The sequence below is a fragment of the Rhinolophus ferrumequinum genome, chromosome X (assembly GCF_004115265.2).
Source record: "Rhinolophus ferrumequinum isolate MPI-CBG mRhiFer1 chromosome X, mRhiFer1_v1.p, whole genome shotgun sequence".
NCBI lineage: Eukaryota > Metazoa > Chordata > Mammalia > Chiroptera > Rhinolophidae > Rhinolophus > Rhinolophus ferrumequinum.
Genome location: NC_046284.1, coordinates 118,812,813 through 118,818,300, shown reverse-complemented (window position 1 = coordinate 118,818,300; position 5,488 = coordinate 118,812,813). Strand labels below are relative to the sequence as shown.

Here is a 5,488-nt window from a genome sequence, read left to right as displayed (position 1 = left end):
TGGCTTCACTAAGGAATGAAAACCAGAGAGCAAACAATTGAGCTCAAGGACATCTGGGGTTAAAAATATAAAAAAAAATATTAACATGTAAGCAATGGTCCACATACTCAAGATTTCTGTGAATGAATTCAATGATTGTGAATGAGATTTTCATCGATGAGGAGGACTTTGGGCATACCCAAATGACCTCACAAATCACTGTCTTTTGAGACTTTGGATACTTTCACAGTTTAATTTGCAAATGGAATTTTTACAACAAATTATTTTTAACCCAATCATATCTTGAAAACTGTTTATAAAAAAAAAAAAAACAGGGAAAAGTGAACTGCTTACTGGGCAAAGCCCTAAATTATATTATTACAGTAGAAAACAGGAGGTAGAAGATAACTGAAAAAACGAATACAACATTAGATTCAGATCTATAGCTCTTGTAGCTACTCAAAACATGATTTTAGAAACTAATACCAATGTTTCCAGTAACCATAGAAACATTTAAAATAAATTTTGCCATGAAAGCCCTTGTATCATGCTTGACATAGGGAGGTAGGAAGATGTAAGAACCAAGACAAGAGACATGACATTTTATCTATAAGTCCTGTTTGTTTCACTGACGGTGTAGTTTCAAAATTCAGTCATCTTCTCCAGCTTCAGACTCACACTTCTTCAGCATTTTTGAGCCACTCTACAAACTTTCATTTGCTCAAGGAAGACACTTTTCCCCTTTGCAACAATGTGCATCTTTACACCACTTCAGAATGGGTTCTTCACTTAGGACTTCAGCTTTATAAATAAGCACCACTATTTTCTGAAAGGCTTTCATGAAACGAATGTTGTCATAGCAATACTCCTGAATCTTCAATAAGAATCAGCTCGGACTGACCTTGAGTAGGAAGGGCAGCAAGTAGAGGGCTGTGTTGTTTCAAGTGCTTGCTAGCTTGTTCTGCACGAGCTCCTTTTTTTTTTTTTCTTGGTCCATTCCAGTTACATCGGTCATTACACTGGACCAGACTATTCCAATGACAATGAGTTTGGGGATGTTGGGTTGTTTTTATCCCCTCCTTGATATACAAAATTATATCCTTAGATGGATCACCATGGGCCATCTGTTCCTGAAGTTCTTTCTGGAGTTCCTTAGGAGCTGCTACGGTTTGCTGATTCTGAACATACTCTGAAAGCTCTTTCTAGCCTGCCTTAGTGAAATACTCTGTGAAGAGTTCAACGCTTTGTTTATTGGCAGGAAAAAGTTCCATCAGTCTGTTGTTATCCATTCTGACTTTCCCAAAGACTTGCAGCTACTGCATTGATGTCTTTTTCATTTATCCATGATTTAAAGAGCTTTACAGCAAAAGCTGCTGAAACCCCTTCTTTAACCTAATTCTCATCACAAAGGCTATGAAGAATGGGTGCATTAAGTGTTCCATTAGCCAGAAGAACCCTAGCAACATAGAAGGCTTGTTCCTCTCCGACTCCGCAAAACCCTTTAAGAACAGCAGCAGTTTTTTTCCTTCATCTTCAAAACCCTTCTCCAAGTATTTGTAGTGCCTGGTTAACTTGTTAAAAACCTGAGCAAATGCTTGCATGGTCTCTAGGTCTTCTTGTGTTGCGAACACACACACATCTGCACGCATCATTTCATCTGCCAGGGTACCATGTGGGGCCAGCATTCCAGTGGCCACCAAAATATCAGAGTGTTTCTGTATATCGGTGGTAATCACATTTTGTTCTAGAAGCATCAAGAAACATTGCTAATGCTTCCAAATAAGTACCAGTTTCAGTTAAGCCTGGAATGATATAGTCTTGAAACTGGGTAGGGTCAAACCTCTCTTTTTCATCCTTTTTTCTGGTTTTAAAATGCCAGCCTGATAGCCTTGGCTTTTGCTTATTTATAAAAGACACCAGAATGTAAGGTGAAGAGAAAACAGAGAAATGCCCGATATGGTGACAACGCGGTGGTCCCTCCTCTCCAACCGGAACTCTAACATTTCTTTTTTTGTGGTGGGAACAACTAAGATCTAGTCTCTTAGCAACTTTGAAGTTTATAATATAGTCTTGTTGTTTATAATCACTTATTGTGTTTCCCCGAAAATAAGACCTAGCCAGACAATCAGCTCTAATGCATCTTTTGGAGCAAAAATTAATATAAGACCGGATCTTATTTTACTATAATATAAGATCAGGTCTTATATAATATAATATGATATAACACTGTGTCTTATATATTAATTTTTGCTCCAAAAGACGCATTAGAGCTGATGGTCCGGCTAGGTCTTATTTTTGGGGAAACGGTATGCTGTGCATTAGGTTTCTAGGAATTATTTATCTCCTGGTTGCAAGTTTGTATCTTTAAACATGTCCACAGTTCCCCCACCTCAGCTCCTTGTAACCAGCATTCTACTCTGTTTTCACAAGTTAAGCTTTTTTAGATTCTACAAGTGATATCATACACGAGGTCAGACAATTATGTTCGTGAACTCATCCTAGAAAAAGGACTATATACCTCATTGCTGAATGTCACTATGGTTACCTTCAAAGTACTCCCCTTGGGAAGCTATGCACCGACGTCCACCCTTCAAAGCAATCCTGGAACTCTTTTTCTGGAATGGCCATCAGAGCTCTATCGTCGTATTACCCTTGATGTCCTGAATGTCATCAAAATGTCTTCCTTTCAATATTTCCTTTATCTTCGGGCAAAGAAAGAAGACACTAGGGGCCAGATCAGATGAGTAGAGAGGGTGTTCCGATAGTTATTTGTTTACTAGCTAAAAACTCCCTCACAGACAGTGCCATGTGAGCTGGTGCATTGTCGTGATGCAAGAGCTCCTTTGGGACCATTTTTGCACACATCTTTCTTATGCCAAGATTTTCAGTTAAGATTTTCCTGACTGTTTCTCTATCTATGTTTACTTGGTCTGCTATGCTTCTCACTGTCAGTCGACGATTTTGACAAACAATTTGACGAATTTTTGCAATATTTTCATCAGTTCTGCTCGTCACTGGCCATCCTGACCTCTCTTCATCAGTGACGTATTCTCTCCCCTCAGAGAAACGTTTAATCAATTTGTACATTGCCGTTTTCTTCATGGCATTATCCCCATAAACTTGGACTAACAAGTCCCTGATTTCACTTCCACTCTTGCCAAATTTAACAAGAAATTTAATGTTTGTTCATTGCTTTAATTCAAGCTTAGATGTTCTTGTGATGGCACACGAAAACACGCAACAACAATAATGAACACCACTCAGCAAGACACTGCCACATGTCAACACGAACACAGCTGTGAGACACTGATATACCAAGGTTATGAAACCTTACCGAGCTGTTTGTGCAGTGCTGCCAATGTAAACACACGGTGGCAAGCTCATGAACCTAACTGTCATAACTCGTATTTGCCTTCTTCCTTCCATCTGGATTATCTCACTAAGCACAATGCCCTCAAGGTCCATCCATGTTGTTAAAAATGGCAGGATTTCCTTCTTTCTCATGGCCAAATAATATTCCAGTGTATATATGTACTACATCTTTTTCCATTCATCTGTTGTCAGACACTCAGTTTCCATGTCTTTGCTATTGTGAATAATGCTACAATAAACATGGAGGTGCAGACATCTCTTTAATATCCTGTTTTCATTTCCTTTGGATATGTAGCCAGACGTGGAATTGCTGGGTTGTATGGTAGCTCTATTTTTAGTTTTTTGAGGAATCTCCATACTGTTTCCCCCCCCCCCCACCATAGTGGTTGAACCAATTTACATTCTCAGCCATCCATCCATCCAGTTTAAATTCTGGCCATAAGGACGGGACTTTTTTTTTCTTCATTAGAATAACAAAAGTTTAAAGTTTAATTCTCACCTAACTTTTGGGATCTGGAAGAGTTACTTCAAAAAGAATGTGCTGATATACAGGCTACTTTTAAAATTACTTAGATAGGAACGGATATTAAACATGATGCATTTCATTGTCTTGACATCGACAGACATTAAAAACAAAAAAACACCTGATGAACATAAGCATTCATATATATCCCCTTTCCAACAGAATCTTCCAAGTAAACAATCTCTCTTGCCTCCACTTAAATGAGACTTTGATAACGTTTCATTAAGCTCTCCATAAGATTTTTAGCAACATTTACGATTTGTTTTCGGTACTATAGGAATCAATTTGTTTTTTCAGGGAAACTAAGGCTTCCAAAAACTTGCTTAAGGGAAACAGCTACAAATGCTAAAGGTTAGTATTTCAGAAATAAACTGAGGAACCTCTCTTATCCTCAGAAGCAAATAGAATTAACTCCTGAATTTGCTACCAAAAATACATTGTCACCGAGGCTCCCCGTGGGTAAAATCAAATCTGAAGTTCCACAGAATAAAAGCATTATGCAGTAAGTGGGCAGCAGTGGTTTAAACCAAGAAATACAAACAATTATGCCTCTACACAAAAAGAAAAGCTCTCCGTCTCCAAGTCATTCTCAAGTGTTCGCTCACGGTGACTCAAGTTTCTTTAAGTTTCCGTGTCCTGATTTGCAAATGCTATTGTCGACAAAGTCTTTGCAAAACCAGAACATAACATTCTATGCTTATTCTCTCTCAGTAATTCTCTAATAAGTTTATTTGGGACCAAGATATGTTATTTCAAGCTGCCAGGTCCTCAGCACAGCATGAGAAATCTGGGTTGTCTTCCATCTGCCTCTTAAATCTTTTCTCTGAACAAGGACCCGGTAATCCAATTTGAGCTTGAATGTACTCAGTGCTCTATCAGGCAGTACAGAATTCAGTTTGCTCACTTGCTTCCCAAGTACTCGGGCTGAAAAAGTCTTGTTATTGTCAAAGCAAACCATGTGGTTGGAAGACATAAGGAACTTAAAGAATAAGAAAGAAAACAAGGCCCTATTTCTTCAATATGTCATCTCTCAGTTTTTATTATTAGAAGGACAGCAGAACATGACTTCATTTTCAATACAAAGTAGAACTTTCAAAAGAATGGACTCTGGGTGGTGAACACACAATGTGATATATAGAGGATGTATTACAGATTGTACATCTGAAACCTATGTAACTTTATTAACCATTGTCACCCCAATAAACTTTAATTTTAAAAAAAAGATCTTTTATAAATAACGAATTTTCTCAGCTGCTCTGTGGATGACTTTCAAGGGTATAGGAACAGTATGTGATGCTACCGAGAGGGTGCAATGATCAATAGTTAATACAAAAGCTTCCTTCTTGCCACCCTAACTTGCCCACGTTAAGCCAGCCTCACAGCTAAAACCACATTAGAGTGCCAGCATATATTTATCCCTCTCTTGACGAAATTCTTAGCTTACATTGTTGGCTCAAGATATTTTAACCAGAAGAAATATTTGGCTTTAAATCAAGTGTCCCAGGTCTCAGCTTAAAATCAGTGATACGCTGAGAGCATTTCTATGGGGCAGCACTTCACCACATCTGCCTACCAGCTGCCAGAAACGTACATACCTAGAGCAAATTTTATATC

At 38.3% G+C, this 5,488-nt stretch overlaps 1 pseudogene; it reads right to left on the bottom strand.

Moving 5' to 3' along the window:
• Nucleotides 1-628: 628 nt before the first annotated feature.
• Nucleotides 629-1,733, bottom strand: LOC117028016 (basic leucine zipper and W2 domain-containing protein 1-like; annotated as a pseudogene).
• Nucleotides 1,734-5,488: the final 3,755 nt, after the last annotated feature.